Source organism: Balaenoptera physalus (genome assembly GCF_965194825.1).
Source record: "Balaenoptera physalus genome assembly, chromosome: 3".
Classification (NCBI taxonomy): Eukaryota; Metazoa; Chordata; class Mammalia; order Artiodactyla; family Balaenopteridae; genus Balaenoptera; species Balaenoptera physalus.
In genome coordinates, this window is record NC_138890.1 from 33,833,860 (window position 1) to 33,857,028 (window position 23,169).

Sequence of the window (23,169 nt, forward strand, 5' to 3'; positions counted from 1 at the left end):
CAAGGGCTTCAGACAATGTTGTCAGGACTCAGTTTCTCTCTCACTAAACCCTCCTCACGTCCACCTGTTTCTTTCATTCTCTTAGAGTCTCTCCCTTCATGGTCATAGGAAGACCATCAACATCTCCTGGGGCTATCTCCTTTGGGATTCAACAAATACAGTGGAAAATGTAACACACGCAACATTTTTAAAAAATTCAGATTCTTAGCTCAAGCAATCCCAACAAAGCTCTAATTTACAGGCTTCATTCACCAGCCCATACCTGAACCAGTCACTGTGGAGAAGGAACTCTAATATGCTGATGGCTACTGCCCTGTGTTATGTCATCTACCCATGAAACAGATCATAATGTCTCACCCAAACCATGTGAATCAGCTGGGGTAGATGTGGATCCTCCAGTGAACCCTGAGGCTATTTTAAGAAAGAACAAATTTCTGAAAGAAAATTGGACCTCTTGTGTTGGGTGACAAAGATCCACTTCTAATATAGGATCAAATAAAGGCGACCCCAGAAACACAATCCCTTCCCTCTAGTTTGCAATTGTGCTGTAATTTTATTCAATTCAGTAAATAAGATTACAGTGCCTACTAGCTGACAATGAAATGGATGATGAGAAAAATCCAAAGATAAATAAAATAAAATTCTCTCCTTAATAAATTCAGGACCTAAGAAGGGAAACATGCACATATATTTTATACATATATATATATATATATAATATATAATATGTATATATGTATTCAAGGAAAACTAGGTATTCATGCATTTAACACAATGATTCTCAAACTATCTGAGTTAAAGAACTAGTTATTGTCCTGTATTCCACTGTAGAATAATACTTTTGTAAAATACAGTAAATTAATTAATAGGGAAAAATGATCACACACCTGGACAAATAAATACCAGATTGCTATTAAACTTTCTAAATGCTTTCTCTTAATTCTACACTTATTCTATCCTTACAAAGCGTTCACAGACTGGCTCCTGTATATAAATCACACTTTGCAAAGCAAAGGTTTATAAGTACATATTGAATTTGTTAATGATGCTTGTTAGCAATGCTAAGCATTGCTGTCAAGAGGGTGAAAAGTGTGAGGGGGTGAGATACTCATATAATAGATATTTAGATCCTTGTCTTAAAGGAAATCTTCTTTAAAAGGATCTCTTAAACGTCTATTTGGGAAAAGAAAACAACTCCAAAAAATTAATTGTTTATGAAGTGATCATCAAGAGTCAGCAACTTTTTAAAATAAAGGGCTAGATAATATTTTAGAGTTTGAAGGCCATACAGTCCCTGCCACAACTATTCAACTTGCCAACACCTGGTCTAGGTCTTCAGTTGCAGCAGATCGAAAACCCACCACACACTGGTATAAACAAAACAAAGAATTTATTAACTCTGGTAACTAAAAATCCAGTCTAGCTTCAAGTGAAGCTTGATCCAGGGGCTCAAACTCTGTTACCAAGATGTGTTTTCTTCTATATCTCAGTTCTATCTTCCACTATTTCAATCTCAGGCAGGGGACCCAAGAAGGTTCCAGGCTCATATCATTTCTACTGTCATAGTCCCATTAGAAGTGAGAGAACCCCTCTCTACAGATAGAAGTCTCATTGCGTTTTGTTGGCTGTAACTATGTCACATGTCTATCCCTGGACATTGGTCCAGGGAAAATGTATGCTCACATTGAAAAGATCTCAGTGTCCTCTTCACAACTGAACCAGAGGATGAATTTAACTGTAGCTGAGCACACAAATTTAAGAGTTAGGTACGAGTTAGTTCCCCAGAAAAAAAATTAGGGTGTTTCTGCCCAAACTAGGATGAATAGATAGCAGGTGCCAAAAAGGAGTAATGCCCATAAAAGAAAACAAAGACCACAAAGCCAGAAACACCACAAGATTGGATTAAGTTTCCTACGTCAGTGTATGCATTAAATTATAAGAAAATGGTCAAGGGCTAAGATGTCCATCTTTGGCTATCTGAAGAAGGTTGTAACTGGAACCAAAATAAAGGGTGAGATTTGGATGGGCAGTAGAAATGAAGGAAAACAACATTTCCTGTGCACAAAGCATGAAGAATAGAAAGACACTGGGCATTCTGTTGACTATGCCTAGCCTGGTAGAGAGAAACACAAATTTTGGTATCATATCTGGATTTAATTCTTAGTTGTACCAATTAAGAGTTATATAAACTTGGACTAATTGCTTCTGAGCTTCAGTTCCTTTACCTTCAAATAAAGATACTTAATTCAAGGGGTTATACGAGGAATAAGTGCACATTACGTTCTCCAAAAGTAGTGGTACTCTTCCTATAATCACACAAGTCTGGCTGAAACCACGGTTTCATTTCAAAGGAGTCAAAGAAAAGGCCCTTGGAAAGGAGGCTTTGGTTGATAAAAGAGCAGGGCCTTGAAAAGGAAATAAAATTTGACCCTATTCTATGTAGATACGAGTAGCAAGGAAAGATTTTTCAGCTAGAAAATGACATAATGCAATTGATATTTTAGGGAGGCTTTCTGGCAATGAGAAATCCATGAAGAACTGAACAAACAAGAAGCTGGACAAAGACAGTTCTGTTCAGGGAACTCCATGATCAATGTTTTTAAATGTCTATCATGAAAATAGAACTTTCTTTTAAAAGCCTGTCCCCATATATTTTATGTGACATTTCTCAATATTCTATGAAATGTAAAGACATTAATGCCAGATCCTTACATTGTGAAAGTAGCAGAAAAAGATATTTTCTGGCAATGAGTGAGGAACTGAATGACCTTCACCTTCCATTAGCAACAACTGGAATCTCTAAAGTGGCATCAGTAAGAAAGGAACAATGAGAATGGGAAGTGACCACAAAAAGGAAAGTCTATTACGAATTTCCTGTAAATGGCAGGAGTAATTATAAAATTACTTTCTTTCAATGGTGGGCGTAATTATAAAATGCCAGATTTGACGTCAGAAAATATTTAGAAATTTTAAGATAAAGGAAGTAAACATAACACAGAAAATCATCTCCTATTATAATGGCAATGCCTCTTAATTCCATATTGGTGAGGGCCCCAACCAATGACAGATTCACATTTTCGTAAGCTGGTACATGCTTAGTGTTCACTGAATTCCTAGTATTTATTCACATATGCTTTAATCACCAGAGAGAAGCATTTACCAGCTTGATAAGTTCTCATCCATTTACTTGGTCTTTTCTCTGCCTCTATTTCTTCCTCTATTTCTCTGTCCATAGGGTGTTATTTGAAACATGACAGATTACAGGTCACCATAATGCCATTGTTGTGGAAAACTCAGTTATATAGACAAATATTCAACCTATTTATTTTTCATATTATTTGATTTTAACCAAATCTTAATCCTTTATGCAAATATGTAGGTGGATTATGTTCTAACAAAAATGTATGCATCGTGGCTTCATAACCACAGGTGCTGGTAGAAATCACAAATCTTATTTTATAGATTGGGTGTCTCAGAAAGGGAGAGAGGGAAAGAGATTAAGTGGATTGCCTAAGGTCACAAGCTAAAGCTGTCTCCTAGTAAGGTTTCTTAATTCTGCCTTTTGTGCCTGCAATGATTCAATCCATTTTGATGTTGGAAACTGTAGAGCCAGATTCTGTATCTCCTACACTACATCTTCAGGCAGTGTGAGATTCTGACAGGTGACAAGACTACGTTTGAAGTGATACTTCTCTTTCTTGGATAGTGCAGGAAAGTGGAAATGGAATTTCCATTAGATTCCATGCTCAACTATCTAGGAGGGACTACATAACAACAACAACAAAAAAGTTTAACTTTGAGAAGTTTTAAAAAATTTTGTAAAATAGGGTCAAATCATTCAAATGACTGAATATGCTCAGACTTGGCATGCTGTATTATCAATGGGTTGTATTTAAGAACTAACATTAAAATTTCAATATGCGTCTTTATATTTGGGGAAAAAAACCTTTGTGTGTCAATTTGCTTTTTGCCTATATTCTGTTGTGCCTTATATGATGAGTGGTAGTTGACAGATGCTTTAACATAAAATCAGAACAATCAGTCCAGGTTTCCTCATTTAAATACACTGTGCTCTCTAGCCAAAGAGCAAGCCCTCTCTAGTCAAAGACTAATAATGATGATGATTGTATCTCTACATGTCTGTAACCCTTTGAATTCCACAGAGCACTTTTACATAATCTATCTTCTTTGGTTTTCATAACTCCATGAGTTGCTTTTATATTATTCCCATTTTAAACACAGAGAATGTCAGACTTCTGGAGGTTAATTATCTTGCTCAAAGCTTCCCAATGAGTTACGCTTTTTAACCATTGAGGGAACAGTTTTTAAATTAAATCTAAAAAGACCATCAACATGAGACCTGCTATCATTGTATCTTTCACTAAGAAAAAAAAAAAAACCTATTATAATGATGATATCATTACCAATTTTATGGGACATCCCAATTTCAGAGATGTTAAAAATGTTTAAAAATATGTGTAACACAGATGCAACATGGTTAGTTATTGTGCCATTCTATCAATGGAATCCTGGTCTTTACCACCAGACTTCTCTAAAAAGTGATCACCATGGACCATTTCCTTCTTCTTAAAATGTGTTCACCACTAATTTCCCTGAAATCTGGCATCTGTCACTCTCAGATTTCTCTTTTAAATAGTTACCAATGTCCACACGAACAAAGCTGAGTCTTTTTTCAACTGATGTATACACACACACACACACACACACATATTTGTAACTTCCAAAATGAAACCAACTTCAGAATCCTTTTCTGGTCCTGTTTTCCTTATCTTGCTCCATCTTTTCAGCTTTCTTGAATGGTCTCTTTTCATTCCAAACTCAATATTTGTAAAACTAAAGTCATTCTCTCTTTCTTAATGATGACAACAAAAAGCAAAACAAAATAACAAAACTCCTTCCTGACTTGTAAAGTTTATAAAAGATACAACATTTCCTCACTTGGTTTAGAATCCAGTGGATAATGCTTTTATTAAAAATAATACAACTGCTTAAAATTGGGTTCCTAAAAAGAAAGCCTATGGGGTCATTTTGGAAAAGAAAATGTAACCCTTTGCATTTCACAAAGCACTTCTACATAATTTGTCTTCTATTGTCTTGCCCAAATGCATTGATTTGTACAAGGATATCCATTGTGGGTCTAGTTTTTTTTTCCCCCTAGAATTGGACTTCTGGAATTTTTTACAATATATCAATATCATATTTAGGTGTATCAATCCTATATTGGGGAAACATGTAAACTCCTCCCAGAATGGTCCTCTTAAGTGCCAGTTAAATGGTATTAACAGTTTCTACTATAACCAAAAGGTTTGATTTGCTATTTCTGTGTATATAAAGCCTTATAGGTCACAGAATATTGACCTGATATAGGTCCTCCTGCACCACGCACATCCTATTTTTCACCACACCATTTTTAATTTTATTCTTTTATCACTTATTTATTTAATTGTTCTTTCTTTGTCTCCCATGAATACATGTTCCATAATGGCCAAATACGTGGGTATCTTGGGCACCTTTGTATCTCCAGCACCTAGAACAATGCTTGATGTTTAAAAGTCATTCAATATTCTATTGTATACCTTATTAAAACCACTAGTATAAGAAAGAATTATTGCATTGACTGGACAGCAAAAAGGAAAATAATGTATTTATCACTCTTATGTCTTCAACATATTGTGACACTGTTCACTTCATTGTTGGTAGTCTATATCAGTATACGGCTTGTCTCTAGATGGCTTTAAAATGAAATATCTTAAAATCTCAAAATTTTGAGAGATAAATGAGGTATTTTTCTTTTTGATAATTCACTTTTGTTGAGTATAGCCTGCAAAGCATGACTGACAATTTAACATTAGTAAAATGTTTTCCTATAGCTCATATAGCAATAATGCCTTGACACCTATTTAAAATTATCAAGTTTCTTTCTCTCCCAACTGTTAATATTGTGCTATATCTTTATTAAATTTTAAAGTTTAATATTTTATACATTTATATTTTGCTGGATATACTTTTTTTACTTATTAATTTTACCAGTAGTATCAGTGTTCAGCAAATTAGGGTTTGCTAAATAGAGTTACACCATATTAATAAGCCAAAATCTCTTGGTCCTGATGTTTAATTCATTGCTTTTATTAGTATATTTCCAAGTAGATGATTTAATTTATACATATTAAACTCTACTACATAGTGTCTCACTCACAAAAAATCTTTCATTAACTCTATTCCCCAGTAATGAATAATTTACCAATTCATCACATGAAACACCACTGGCCATTATTACTTAGATAATCATTTGAGAAATTTTCTCAAATATACCAAGCAGGAAAAAAAAATACAAAAAAAAACCCCCAAAACAAACAAGAAGCACACAAATGAAAAACCCTTACTCTTCTGTTAGAAAATCCAATTCTTCTGTTATTAGGGAAACCATTTAACTCACTTATATCTTGTGTTTTCTAATAAGTATTTCAGAATTTATGGGGTTACAATATAGCTTTTCCACTAAACATAATTTGCTAGAAGTAGCTCATTTCATGAATGAAAGAATATTTGTTTTGCATGGGATCAAAGCCCTAACTATGGTCAGACTTTCACTTTTCATGAAACACTTCTCTGGAAGTGTACTTGCTTCCATGGCCTAACTACCTATATATACACTGCTGTCCCATGAGTTTTACTATCTCCCTGGTAATGAGCTATGGAGATAAAAGAAAAAGACTAGCATTTATTGTGCCATTTGTTTCAAATATTTGATGTTACCCGACACCATGGGATACTTATTTCCAAAATGGGGTCTCAGGAGAAAGAAACTGCTTGTTTCACAGGATAGACCAGTCAGGGGCAGGTTACACAAGCATACAACCAAAGCACAGGGACTTGGATACCAAATCTGCAGGGCCAGGAAGACTGATATTGCTAACTACTACCATGATATTTTATTAATGAATTGGCCATTGATTAAAACCCCATATTAGAAGTCTCCTTGATTCATTTTCCAAAGTTAAGTTTAGCACGTGCACTGCTGGTGGGGAATACTTAATGAGAACAAAGTCATGTTCTCAGCAGGGGAAAGCTTAGATCTAGCTCTGACAGGGAGCACTCAGGCAGTTTTGGGGAGACTTCACAGAAGATAATTCAAGTCTCCATTCTTTAGTTATTCTGTATATTGATAACCATAAAACATGACCTTATAGTAAAGACGACCAAAAGGAAATTGATGTAGTACAGCTGTTTTGTGTGTGTTTGTGTGTGTGCCACATTTTTCTTGTAACCCTCAAACTTACTCTCTCCCTCTTTTCCACACTCATGTTTCTCCCTCTCTCACTATTTATATTTATGCTCTAAATTTAAGGTTCCTAGGGGTAATCCAGGACAAAATCAAGAATCGTAAAACTTTGATCAATGTAATTTGAGCAGTCATTATAAAATAATATAATGACAATGAGATTATGCCCTAAAACACTATTAGCCAGTAGAGGATTTTCTAATGTTTATAGACTGGCAGACCCAGAAAATAAGTAAATTCAATGGTAGCAGGGACTTTAATAATCTTGTTCAGTCCCTACCACTCTACTAGGCTTATAGAAAATGGTCAGTAAGTATTGACTGAACAAATAAATGAAAAGATGGCAAAACATAAGATGAAAGATGTTTTGTTTGGATATATTCCAAGGGCCTTGCCTAAAGATTGATTATTATTTCAGTCCAGGAAAGCATTTATTGAGCACATACTATATGCTGGACACCATACCAAAAGCTTCCTTTATAAATATGAATAAGCATGGCCTCTTCTCAGAACTTACACTCTACTAGTGAAGCAAATATCAACATTTATCTTCAATTTATTTGTCAGAGCTATAATACAGATAAGTATGGTTAAGGAAACTAAAAGCAGGCCATAAAACCCATTTAACCCTAAATTCAGAATCTCTTTGGGAAATGGTTGACTCTATTCAAACAAGAAAAAGAAAAATAAAAGCATCTTGAAAAGAAGACTGGATTGAAGTTAAACTGACTGGAGTATAATCCCAGCCACGTGGCTCAATCAACTAACCTGATATCTCTGCTTCTCCATATCCTCAGCCAGAGAATGGTGGTACTCACACCTCCTTCCTGGAGTAATGGGGAGAATTAACGAAATGGCATGCAGGAAGTCCTGCCATGTGAAGGATTAGTCAGTGGTCTGTAGGGAGAGAAAATGAAAGGACTACTATGGGGAAGCTATAAGGAGGAAGACTTTTGCTTGCATAAGGTAAAGAAAGAAACTTCTAGTAACCTGAGTTGCAACGATAAATTGTGCTGCCTCAGGAGATACAGACCTCTCCCTTGAGGTACTGGAGCTTTGGCTGGCAGACTACTGAGGAAATTTTAAAGTGGGCCATATTATCAGAGTAATAATTCCATTTGATGATCCATAAGGCTTCTACATTTCCTAAGACTGTATTATTATATCAACCTGCGATATGCGTAGCAATCACACATGGAATAATCATTCACAAGACCAATGTCCTATTTATCTAGAATACCAACAACTGGAAAGTTTAGCATCAATTTTAGAGTAGGGATGTGCAAGAAGATAAATCTTACATATGTATATTTTATATACACATAATATAGTATATATATCTTATATTTTTTAAATTTTGCTTGTTTTTTTTTTAAATAGATCTATTTGAGTATAATTGCTTCACAATACTGCATTAGTTTCTGTTGCACAACAAAGTGAATCAGCCATATGCATACACATGTCCCCATATCCCCTCCCTCTTGAGCCTCCCTCCCATCCTCCCTATCCCACCCCTCTAGGTCATCGCAAAGCACCGAGTTGATCTCCCTGTGCTATGCTGCTGCTTCCCACCAGCCAACTATTTTACATTCGGTAGTGTATATATGTCGATGCTACTCTCACTTCACCTCAGCTTTGCCCTCCCACCCCATGTCATCAAGTCCATTCTCTTTGTCTACCTCTTTATTCCTGCCCTGCAACTAGGTTCATCAGTACCATTTTTTTTTTTTTTTTTAGATTCCATATATATGTATTAGCATATGGTATTTGTTTTTCTCTTTCTGACTTACTTCACTCTGTATGACAGACTCTAGGTCCATCCACCTCACTACAAATAACTCAGTTTCATTTCTTTTTATGGCTGAGTAATATTCCATTGTATATATGTGCCACATCTTCTTTATCCATTCATCTGTTGATGGACATTTAGGTTGCTTCCATGTCCTGGCTATTATAAACAGTGCTGCAATGAACATTGTGGTACATCCCTCTTTTTGAATTATGGTTTTCTCAGGGTATATGCCCAGTAGTGGGATTGCTGAGTCATATGGTAGTTCTATTTTTAGTTTTTTGAGGAACCTCCATACTGTTCTCCATAGTGGTTTTATCAATTTACATTCCCACCAACAGTGTAGGAGGGTTCCCTTTTCACCACACCCTTTCCAGCGTTTACTGTTCCTAGCTTTTTTGATAATGGCCATTCTGACCGGTGTGAGGTGATACCTCATTGTAGTTTTGGTTTTCATTTCTTTAATACTTAATGATGTTGAGCATCTTTTCATAGGCCTCTTGGCCATCTGTATGTCTTCCTTGGTGAAATCTCTATTTAGGTCTTCCGCCCATTTTTTAACTGGATTTTTTGTTTTTTTGATATTGAGCTCCATGAGCTGTTTGTATATTTTGGAGATTAATCCTTGTCTGTTGTTTCATTTTCTCCCATTCTGAGGGTTGTCTTTTTGTCTTGTTTATGGTTTCCTTTGTTGTGCAAAAGCCTTTAAGTTTAATTAAGTCCCATTTGTTTATTTTTGTTTTTATTTGTTACTCTAGGAGGTGCGTCAAAAAAAGATCTTGCTGTGGTTTATGTCAAACAGTGTTTTTCCTTTGTTTTTCTCTAAAAGTTGTACAGTGTCTGGTCTTACATTTAAGTCTTTAATCCATTTGGAGTTTATTTTTGTGTATGGTGTTAGGTAGTGTTCTAATTTCATTCTTTTACATGTAGCTGTCCAGTTTTCTCAGCACCACTTATTGTATATATCTTATATTTTTGATTACCAAAGAAAAATAAAACTGATGTGGCATGCTTTGTATTTTATAGTATATTAATACCTAGAAGAATAATTCCATTTTAATCAGACTATCCAAATGAACAAAGAAGTCCCTTCTACTATTTTAGAATGGCAGGAATTTGGCGATTATCAAGAGATTCCCAATATTTATATTTTGGAACTTAAAACATTACAAGATGATATGTATTCTAAAGCTGATTATATCATGATCTAAATCTGATTTTAGGTAATCTGTTTTCATAAATGTTACTTCACGTTATTCACCTGTGGTGGCTTACCTTTAATAACAACATTTTAATTTAGACCAAAAATGCTTTTATTGGAGAGAGTTGTTTAAACTTTCCTAAAAAATTACCTCATTAAAGAATAACAGAATTATTTTTTTTCTTGTATAATAAGACCACTTTTTTTGGTAGCTCTAAGCTTTAACCTCCATGACAGTAAAATTCAAGGGAGTAGAAGAGCCAAATCATTAGAAGAATTTACAGTACAATAATAATCATTTTAAAATCAAGTATAACAATACAAAGGTAGAATTATTAAAATTCCATGTATTATTACCTACCCAGGTGGCTATGGAGGATAAATATTGGTGATTAATGTATGTTTATGTTCTAAAAAATTATGTAGACATTTTCTAGAATAAAGGATATATGTCATGTCAAGTCATTTATAATGCTTGTTAAGATTAAAAGTCAAGTGCCTTAATTTTCAATGACAGCTGTAAAATGACTAATTACTATAAAAGTAAATGATACACTAGTCTACAGATAAAATTTAAACCATACTCCCTTAGATGAACAGCTTAAGAAAAATACTTTAAAATAGGGGTAACTCCTCAAATAATACTATGTTACTGAAATATATTTTTATGGATTGATAAGTGAATAAGACAAACATAAGGATACTTTGATGTTAAGTGAAGAAGAACTGGAATAGGAGAGAAAGTATAGTCTGCAAAAAGAATAAACCTTTAGTTTTTGTTCTTTGGGAAAATTAATTTCTTTAAGAGTATAGGTTTATTCCACTAATTCTCATCGAGTTTAAAATGGCATTTTTTTCATAAGCCATGAAAAATGAAAATAAAAGTGGTTCTCTAGAACTTGTAAATGAAATTATATCTAGGTAGTTTCCTGTTAAATTAAGACTTCAGCAAGAATAGAATATTAAAAATTATTACTAATCAGAGGAACAAGTCAAGCATACTAAAGGACAAACAACAGCTGATTCTACCACTGTTGAAATTAAAATTAAATTCCAAAAAAGATTTAATTCTTTCTGTGACTAATGAAAGATGGCCAATCAAATCAGCAACTGTCAAAAACCTAACAACATGGCAGGTTGGATTTTTTTCGTTTTATATAAATTTATTTATTTATTTACTTTTGGCTGCGTTGGGTCTTCATTGCTGCATGCGGGCTTTCTCTAGTTGCAGCGAGCAGGGTCTACTCTTCGTCGTGGTGTGTGGGCTTCTCATTGCGGTGGCTTCTCTTGAGGAGCATGGGCTCTAGGCGTATGGGCTTCAGTAGTTGTGGCACGCAGGCTCTAGAGTGCAGGCTCAGTAGTTGTGGCACATGGGCTTAGCTGCTCTGCGGCATGTGGGATCTTCCCGGACCAGGGCTGGAACCCATGCCCCCTGCACTGGCAGGTGGATTCTTAACCACTGTGCCACCAGGGAAGTCCCTGGATTTTTTGTTTGAATTAAAACCTTTATTTGACTTCTCTGTTCACACTTAGGAGCACAGATTTAGCTACTGTTCTTATTGCTTCATAGATGAAGCACTTCATCTTGAGTGGCATGTGCCTGTGCCAATATATCGCACATATCACACCACAGCTCCCTAACCTACTATTAAAGAGACAAACTACATCCTTTTAAACTCAGATATCTCCATTAAAAATCTTTCTTTTCCTGACAAAGACAAGGGTTAGATCAGATACACAACATCAGAGGAGCATTAGCTTGTCAAGTGGCTGGAATACATTAATACAGGAAGGAACCTTTCAGTTAAAATCTTAAGGATGGATGAAGGAAAATCTTCATACCTGCTATTTACATTACTTTTGCCATGTAAAAATAAAAAAAGAAGAAGAAGAAGAAGAAATCTTGTTCACTATTCTGAAGGTATACTGGAAGAAATCCAATTTAATTAGAAAACAACACTGCTAACTTGGGGGTTGCAAAAATAGGACTTTGAAACAAGTATTAATATAAACCATTATAAAATCCAGTTTGTGATTAACAAGCAATGAATTCTTCCTTGACAGATATGCACTGTTGATTATTTATTGAAGTTTCTTCATTTACGCTCTAAATGGCATTTTCTTCATTTTTATAGTGTAAAACTCTTCCTGTTTACATCCATGTTCATTTTACTCTTAACAAGATAAATAACAACGAGACTAGAAATGCTTATGCATGAAACATCTTAGGCTGCAAGTACTGGTAAATTGCTTTCATCTTTTTTTTATGTCAGTGTTTACTCTAACAAGAAAAAGTCAGAATAATCAACATGATCTGACCCAGGGCTGTCCTTTGTAAAACATGGAAATTCAGCAGGAAAGAATATGTTGGGGACCAGAAAGTATGACTGAGTGTAGGTGACTGTTATGTAGAAAACTCAGGCTTGGGCATAAAACTAAAACACTATTTTCTTAGTGATAGCAGATTCCATTATGATGTGGCTGCTTCATAGAGTAGATCAGGCTTTAGATGAGTGTGTTTATGTTTTAGAAGTCAAGATGTGATTTCTAATTTGTTCAAATGATCCTATATACTTGGAAGCATTGAGCACTGGACTATACAGACACAACTTTGCCCGTTGGGTTTCCCAGATCTTAAAAGCAGTATTCATCTCTATGTTTTTTTTTTTTTTAAAGAGATTTCCCTTTTTATTTTTTTAATTAATTAATTTATTTATTTATTTATTTTTGGCTGCGTTGGATCTTCGTTGCTGTGCGCGGGCTTCTCATTGTGGTGGCTTCTCTTGTTGCGGAGCACGGGCTCTAGGCATGCGGGCTTCAGTAGCTGTGGCTCAAAGGCTCTAGAGCGCAGGCTCAGTAGTTGTGGCGCACGGGCTTAGTTGCTCCGCGGCATGTGGGATCTTCCCGGACCAGGGCTCGAACCTGTGTTCCTTGCATTGGCAGGCGGATTCTGAACCACTGCACCACCAGGGAAGCCCCACTTCTATGTTAATTCACTTATTCATTCAACAAATATTTGTTAAGCACACCTCAGTGTTGGCAATATAACAAGTAATCATCACAAAATATGGTAAGTGCTGTTATGGGAAACATATATGAAAATATTTGTACTCTGAGGATGCGGGGGTGGTTAGGAAACCCTGCTGAAGGACATATCATTACTGCACACAGGAGGCAGCCATCAGAGCGTGTTCTGGCAGACAGTACAAGGACAAAGAAAAGGCATTTTTCTGAAAACCTGAAATGTGTTCAAGAAGGCTAGAACTCAGCTTGTATTTTCTTTTACCATTTTATTTGAACATAAAGTAAATATATTGCATACTCTTGTGTCAACATGTTTATGTTGAACCAAGCTTTTCCTTTCAGTGGATTCTGATCATTGGAGCTCTGAAGATGGCTTTCTTACATAACTCTCACCCCTGAAACACTTGGTAAAAGTTCAAGGTTGAGTTTTTTGAAGGTTGAATGAGAATGATACATGTGAAGTAATCTGAGTACAGAATTTTCCTAGATTAAAAAAAGTTATTACAAAAATTTTTAAATATCCTCAAAATTACAAAATATATCACTCAGATTGAACAATTATCAAGAATTTATCACACTTATTTTTCTGTTTTTCTTTTTTTTTGAGGCTGAGTTTATAGAGTAGAAGCAAATTCTAATCACTACCCCTCCTCAATAAAACGTTGGTAGGCATCTCTGAAACTATGAATATTTTCTTAGATATTCACACTGACATTAACAAAATTAATGTTAATTCCTTGATGTCATTTATTACTTAATCTATGTTCAATTTTTTGACTAGGGGTGAAAGAGACTTCTATTATTTAAAACAGACAAACAACAGCAACAAAAACTTACCAGACTAATAAACAGAATCCCCAGAGCACAAGCTTTCAAACAAAACAAAAAGTCAATGTGTCTGTTTTTATAAAAAATTAAAGACTTCTCTTCAGTGAAGTACACCATGATATTATCTAACACTTGCAACATCTGAAACTACTGAGATCAAAAAAAAAGCAAACAAATAAACAAACCAAAAAGCCTAAACTCCCTCCACTGGAAAACTTAATATAATACAATGATTTTTCTACAAGAAGAAATTTCTAGAATTTATTTGTTTCATGCAGCCAACATAAGGAAGGAGTAACTGAGAATTCTAACGATATTAAAGAATATGATTACTGTATACTGTATATGTCATGTTTTAATTGTTGATTTTGACCTTTCAATAATATTAAGATGGGAAGAGATCAGGAAGAGAGCAAAGGTTACATTCTAAGCAAGGCATGAAAAAGAGTGAGAAGAAAGAACAACTTAGAAGAACATTCTCAGTGAAATCCAACTTGACTTGTACTTTAGCTACTTTACAATTTATTTCTTATAATTAAATAATGAAATGAACAGTAGTAGAAACAAGAATATTGCACTGATTAAGCAGCTACTATGTTTCAAATACCAGCTAAGTGCATTACATGGATTCTCCCATTTAAATTGCACAACAATTATATTGGGGAGGTATTGTTATCCTTTACTTTTGGAGGGTAAAACCCTAGTTTACAGAAGTTATGTAAATTGATTGAGCTCTCACCAGTAAGGGGTAGTTCAGGATTAGAATATATATATCTAACAAAAATCCATGCTCTTCTGTTTTCCCTTTTTATGATTCTTATTATTTTAATTATTTACTTGTTTGTTTACTTATTTATCACTAACTAATAAAACTAGGTGGTTCAAACTTCATAAAGCAAAAAAGATATTCTCTGAAAAGACTTCCTTTGACTCCTGATTTTCTTCCAACTGATTCCCATACTACTATTTTCCCTTTTTGTTTATACTTCTAGACACCTATGAACACCCAAGAAGCCTCTATGCTCATGTGTTTATATATGTATATATTTTTTCCTTTCCTTTCTTATGCCAGCATTCATCCTTTTATGCATCTTCCTAAAATATGTATCTCACTTATAATTGCATATCAGCACATTTTTCCTAATTAATTTTTTTATTTATACAGATCCAATGAAATAGGTATACCATAATTCAGTTAACCAGCCCCATCATGAAGGAAATTTAGATAGTTTCAATGATTCTCTTTTAAAAACAATGTTGCATATCATCTTGAATTGAGATGGAGCCTCCATTAAGTTGTATTCATTAGTGACTACAGTAGTGGAGAGATAAATCTCTGTCATTAGCTTCAATTCTCTGACATTTGGAGTCATCTGTTACAATAGTATAACTTGAGTTGTGGTAGTTTAATTGCACTGATGGCTCCAACTAATGCCCACTCTGCATCCTTGCCCTTTAGTAGAGTCCTACCACATAGAATTGGGGACCACTTAATTGTTCTGGTCAATTGGGCAATAAAAAAAATTTGATACAGCAGTGGCTTCACAAAGGACTTGCACAGTTATACTTCTTTTGGATACCTGCTATGCCATGAGATGATGTCTGGGTTAGACTGCTACAAGATGGGAAACCATGTGGAGAAGAACTGAGTCATCCCAGACAACACCATCCTAGACCAGTCAGCTCTTGGCTGACTGACCAGGTGATCACTGGTACATGAGCAAGCCCAAGTTTCCCAGCCATTACTGAAGCAGATCAGCAAAGATAACTAACCAATTTCTAGACTTGAAATAAAAAACAAGACAGCTAAGTTTTACCTGCCGTTTTATGCACCGAGAGCTAACTGATACAGCACATCCAAACAAGTATGTTAACTAATCCCTATTTCATTCACATAAGCCATTCTGTTTGCTCCTCACTCATCCCTCTATTGCTTGAATTTCTTAAGAAAATATGTAACAAAGTGCATTTCTTTTGTTAATAAAGTACCCAACCTTAAAAATTAATTTGTCTCAATTTAGTCCTCATCATGATGAATCTAGTTCAAGTAATTTTACTACTGTCAAAAAAACTTCATCTTTAGGCCATCATTTTATTAGGGGACAAATGAACACGTCATTACAACTAAAGAAAGACTAGTTATTTCAATAAGTGTGTGCAAATACCATGATAAATTATTTAGGAGTTTTTTCCATTAATAAGAATGAGGTCAGAGCCACCTCGCCTTCTTCCAGCTAACTTTTTTTTTTTTTTTTTTTAATTTATGGCTGTATTGGGTCTTCGTTTCTGTGTGAGGGCTTTCTCTAGTTGCAGCAAACGGGGGCCACTCTTCATCGCGGTGTGTGGGCCTCTCACTATCACAGCCTCTCTTGTTGCGGAGTACAGGCTCCAGATGCGCAGGCTCAGTAATTGTGGCTCATGGGCCCAGCTGCTCCGCGGCATGTGGGATCTTCCCAGACCAGGGCTCGAACCCGTGTCCCCTGCATTGGCAGGCAGATTCTCAACCACTGCGCCACCAGGGAAGCCCCCAGCTAACTTTATATTAACGAAGTTGAGAGAGAAGGCGTCTAAACCCTTCAAATGCCATAGAAAACTTCTGTCATATTGTTCAGCAGCAAGCTTAGCAGTAATTTCTCATCTCTTCCAGAAAATAACTGTCAATCAGTTAGTAGAAAAACATTTAAATTTAATTAAATTATTGAGGGGGCTCCTTCAAGATGGCAGAGGAATAAGACGTGGAGATCACCTTCCTCACCACAAATACATCAAAACTACATCTACATGTGGAACATCTCCTACAGAACACCTACTGAAGGCTGGCAGAAGACCTGACTTCCCAAAAGATGCCCTCAGGCGACCTACATGCAGAGGCGGAGCCAAATCCAAAGCTGAACCCCAGGAGCTCTGCGAACAAAGAAGAGAAAGGGAAATCTCTCCCAGCAGCCTCAGGAGCAGCGGATTAAATCTCCACAATCAACTTGATGTACCCTGCATCTGTGGAATACCTGAATAGACAACGAACCATCCCAAATTGAGGCGGTGGACTTTGGGAGCAACTGTAGACTTGGGGTTCGCTTTCTGCATCTAATTTGTTTCTGGTTTTATGTTTATCTTAGTTTAGTATTTAGAGCTTATTATCATGGTAGATTTGTTTATTGATTTGGTTGCTCTCTTCCTGTTTTTATTTTTTATATATATATATATGTTTTCTTCTTTTTTCTTTTTTTGTGAGTCTGTATGTGTTTGCTTCTTTGTGTGATTTTGTCTGTAAAGCTTTGCTTTTACCATCTGTCCTAGGGTTCTCACTGTCCATTTTTTGTTTTCTGCTTTTTTTTTTTAGTATAGTTTGTAGTGCTTGTTATCATTGGTGGATTTGTTTTTTGGTTTGGTTACACTCTTTTTTCTTTCCCTCTTTTTTAAAATTATTTTCTTAATTTTTCTTATTTTTAATAATTTTTTCTATTTTAATAACTTCTTTCTTTCTTTCTTTCTTTCTTTCTTTCTTTCTTTCTTTCTTTCTTTCTTTCTTTCTCTCTCTCTCTCTTTCTCTCCCTTTCTTTCTTCCTTCCTTCCTTCCTCTCTTCCTTCCTTCCTCTCTTTCTTTCTTTCTTTCTTTCTTTCTTTCTTTCTTTCTTTCTTTCTTTCTTTCTTTTCTTTTCCTCCCTTTGCTTCTGAGCCATGTGGCTGACAGGGTTTTGGTGCTCTGGCTGGGTGTCAGGCCTCAGCCTCTGAGGTGGGAGAGCCAAGTTCAGGACATTGGTCCACCAGAGACCTCCCAGCCCCAAGTAATATCAAATGGTGAAAGATCTCACAGAGATCTCCATCTCAGGGCTAAGAGCAGCTCCACTCAACGACCAGCAAGCTAAGTGCTGGACACTCAATGCCAAACAACTAGCAAGACAGGAACACAACCCCACCCATTAGCAGAGAGGCTGCCTAAAATCATAATAAGGTCACAGACACCCCAAAACACACACCGGATGTGGTCCTGTCCACCAGAAAGACAAGATCCAGCCTCCTCCATCAGAACACAGGCACCAGTCCCCTCCACGAGGAAGCCTACACAACCCACTGAACCAACCTGACCCACTGTGAGCAGACACCAAAAACAATGGGAACTATGAACCTGCAGCCTGTGAAACGGAGACCCCAAACACAGTAAGTTAAGCAAAATGAGAAGACAGAGAAATACAGAGCAGATGAAGGAGCAAGGTAAAAACCCACCAGACCAAACAAATGAAGAGGAAATAGGCAGTCTACCTGAAAAGGAATTCAGAGTAATGATAGTAAAGATGATCCCAAATCTTGGAACTAGAATGGAGAAATACAAGAAACATTTAACAAGGACCTAGAAGAACTAAAGAGCAAACAAACAATGATGAACAACACAACAAATGAAATTAAAAATTCTCTAGAAGGAATCAATAGCAGAATAACTGAGGCAGAAGAACCAATAAGTGACCTGGAAGATAAAATAGTGGAAATAACTACCACAGAGCAGAATAAAGCAAAAAGAGTGAAAAGAATTTAGGACAGTCTCAGAGAACTCTGGGACAACATTAAATGCACCAACATTCGAATTATAGGGGTCCCAAAAGAAAAAGAGAAAACAAAAGGGATTGAGAAAATATTTGAAGATGCTATAGTAGAAAACTTCCCTAATACGAGTAAGAAAATAGTCAATCAAGTCCAGGAAGCGCAGAGGGTCCCATGCAGGATAAATCCAAGGAGAAACATGCCAAGACACATATTAATCAAATTATCAAAAATTAAATACAAAGAAAATATATTAAAAGCAGCAAGGAAAAAGCATCAATTAACATACAAGGGAAACCCCAGAAGGTTAACCACTGATCTTTCAGCAGAAACTCTGCAAGCAAGAAGGGACTGGCAGGACATATTTAAAGTGATGAAAGGGAAAAATCTACAACCAAGATTACTCTGCCCAGCAAGGATCACATTCAGATTCAATGGAGAAATTAAAACTTTTAGAGATAAGCAAAAGCTAAGAGAATTCAGCATCACCAAACCAGCTCTACAACAAACGCTAGAGGAACTTAACTGGGCAGGAAATACAAGAGAGGGAAAAGACTTACAATAACAAACCCAAAACAGTTAAGAAAATGGTAACAGGAACAGACATATTGATAACTACCTTAAATGTAAATGGATTAAATGCTCCCACCAAAAGACACAGACTGGCTGAATGGATACAACAACAAGACCTGTACATATGCTGTCTACAAGAGACTCACTTCAGACCTAGGGATACATACAGACTGAAAGTGAGGGGATGGAGAAAGACATTCCATGCAAATGGAAATCAAAAGAAAGCTGGAGTAGCAATTCTCATATCAGATAAAATAGATTTTAAAATAAACACTACTACAAGAGACAGAGAAGGACACTACATAATGATCAAGGGATCAATCCAAGAAGATATAACAATTGTAAATATTTATGCACCCAACATAGGAGCACCTCAATACATGATGCAAATGCTAAGAGCCATAAAAGGGGAAACTGACAGTAACACAATCATAGTAGGGGACTTTAACACCCCACTTTCACCAAGGGACAGATCATCCAAAATGAAAATAAATAAGGAAACACAAGCTTTAAATAATACGTTAAACAAGATGGATTTAATTGATATTTACAGGACATTCCATCCAAAAAAAGCAGATTACACTTTCTTCTCAAGTGCTCATGGAACATTCTCCAGGATAGATCATGTCTTGGGTCACAAATCAAGCCTTGATAAATTTAAGAAAATTGAAATCGTATCAAGTATCTTTTCTGACAGCAATGCTATGAGACTAGATATCAATTACAGGAAGAAATCTGTAAAAAATACAAAGAGGTGAAGGCTAAACAATACACTACTAAATAACCAAGAGATGACTGAAGAAATAAAAGAGAAAAACAAAAATACCTAGAAACAAATGAAAATGAAAACACGACAATCCAAAACCTATGGGATGCATTAAAAGCAGTTCTAAGAGGGAAGTTTATAACAATACAATCCTACCTCAAGAACCATTTCAAAGAAACAACCTAACCTTACACCTAAAGCAATTAGAGAAAGAAGAACAAAAATACTCCAAAGCTATCAGAAGGAAAGAAATCATAAAGGTCAGATCAGAAATAAATGAAAAAGAAATGAAGGAAACGACAGCAAAAATCAGTAAAACTAAAAGCTGGTTCTTTGAGAAGATAAAAAAAATGATAAACCATTAGCCAGACTCATCAAGAATATAAGGGAGAAGACTCAAATGAATAGAATTAGAAATGAAAAAGGAGAAATAACAAGTGACACTGCAGAAATACAAAGGATCAGATCATGAGAGATTACTACAAGCAACTATATACCAATAAAATGGACAACCTAGAAGAAATGGACAAATTCTTAGACAAGCACAACCTTCTGAGACTGAACCAGGAAGAAACAGAAAATATAAACAGACCAATTCCAAGCACTGAAATTAAAACTGTGATTAAAAATCTTCCAACAAACAAAAGCCCAGGACCAGATGGCTTCACCGGTGAATTCTATCAAACATTTAGAGAAGAGCTAACACCTATCCTTCTCAAACTCTTCCAAAACATAGCAGAGGGAGGAACACTCCCAAACTCATTCTAGAAGGCCACCATCACCCTGATACCAAAACCAGACAAAGATGCCACAAAAAAGGAAAACTACAGGCCAATATCACTGATGAACATAGATACAAAAATCCTCAACAAAATACTAGCAAACAGAATCCAACAACACATTAAAAGGATCATACACCATGATCAAGTGGGGTTTATCCCAGGAATGCAAGGATTTTTCTATATATGCAAATCAATCAATGTGATAACCCATGTTAACAAATCGAAGGAGAAAAACCATATGATCATCTCAATAGACGCAGAAAAAGCTTTCGACAAAATTCAACACCCATTTATGATAAAAACCCTCCAGAAAGCGGGCATAGAGGGAACCTACCTCAACATAATCAAGGTCATATATGACAAACCCACAGCCAACATTGTTGTCAATGGTGAAAAACTGAAACCATATTCACTAAGATCAGGAACAAGACAAGGTTGCCAACTCTCACCAGTATTATTCAACACAGTTTTGGAAGCTTTAGCCACAGCAATCAGAGAAGAAAAAGAAATAAAAGGAATCCAAATCGGAAAAGAAGGAGTAATACTGTCACCATTTGCAGATGACATGATACTCTACATAGGGAATCCTAAAGATGCCCCCAGAAAACTACTAGAGCTAATCAATGAATTTGGTAAAGTTGCAGGATACAAAATTAATGCACAGAAATCTCTTGCATTCCTATACACTAATGATGAAAAATCTGAAAGAGAAATTAAGAAAACACTCCCATTTACCATTGCAACAAAAAGAATAAAATACCTAGGAATAAATCTACCTAGGGAGACAAAAGACCTGTATGCAGAAAACTATAAGACACTGATGAAAGAAATTAAAGATGATACAAACAGATGGAGAGATATACCATGTTCTTGGATTGGAAGAATCAACATTGTGAAAATGACTATGCTACTCAAAGCAATCTACAGATTCAATGCAATCCCTATCAAACTACCAAGGGCATTTTTCACAAAACTAGAACAAAAAATTTCACAATTTGTATGGAAACACAAAAGACCCCGAATAGCCAAAGCAATCTTGAGAAAGAAAAACAGAGCTGGAGGAATCAGGCTCCCGGACTTCAGTCTATACTACAAAGCTACAGTAATCAAGACAGTATGGTACTGGCACAAAAACAGAAATATAGATCAATGGAACAGGATAGAAAGCCCAGAGATAAACCCACGCACATACAGTCACCTTATCTTTGATAAAGGAGGCAAGAATATACAATGGAGAAAAGACAGTCTCTTCAATAATTGGTGCTGGGAAAACTGAACAGCTACATGTAAAAGAATGAAATTAGCACACTCCCTAAGACCATACACAAAAATAACATAAAAATGGATTAAAGACCTAAATGTAAGGCCAGACACTATAAAACTCTTAGAGGAAAACACAGGCAGAACACTCTTAGACATAAATCACAGCAAGATCCTTTCTGACCCACCTCCTAGAGAAATGGAAATAAAAACAAAAATAAACAAATGGGACCTAATAAAACTGAAAAGCTTTTGCACAGCAAAGGAAACCATAACAAGATGAAAAGACAACCCTCAGAATGGGAGAAAATATTTGCAAATGAAGCAACTGACAAAGGATTAATCTCCAAAATATACAAGCAGCTCATGCAGCTCAATATCAAAAAAAGAAACAATCCAATCCAAAAATGGGCAGAAGACCTAAATAGACATTTCTCCAAAGAAGATATACAGATTGTCAACAAACACATGAAAGGATGCTCAACATCACTAATCATTAGAGAAATGCAAATCAGAACTATAATGAGGTATCACCTTACACCAGTGAGAATGGCCATCATCAAAATATCTACAAATAATAAATGCTGGAGAGGGCGTGGAGAAAAGGGAACCCTCTTGCACTGTTGGTGGGAATGTAAATTGATACAGCCACTATGGAGAACAGTATGGAGGTTCCTTAAAAAACTAAAAATAGAACTACCATATGACCCAGCAGTCCCACTACTGGGCATATACCCTGAGAAAACCATAATTCAAAAAGAGTCATGTACCACAATGTTCATTGCAGCTCTATTTACAATAGTCAGGACATGGAAGCAACCTAAGTGTGCATCGACAGATGAATGGATAAAGAAGATGTGGCACATATATACAATGGAATATTACTCAGCCATAAAAAGAAACGAAATTGAGTTATTTGTAGTGAGGTAGATGGACCTAGAGTCTGTCATACAGAGTGAAGTAAGTCAGAAAGAGAAAAACAAATACCGTATGCTAACACATATATGTATGGAATCTAAAAAAAAAGGTTCTGAAGAACCTAGGGGCAGGACAGGAATAAAGATGCAGACATAGAGAATGGACTTGAGGACACGGGGAGGGGGAAGA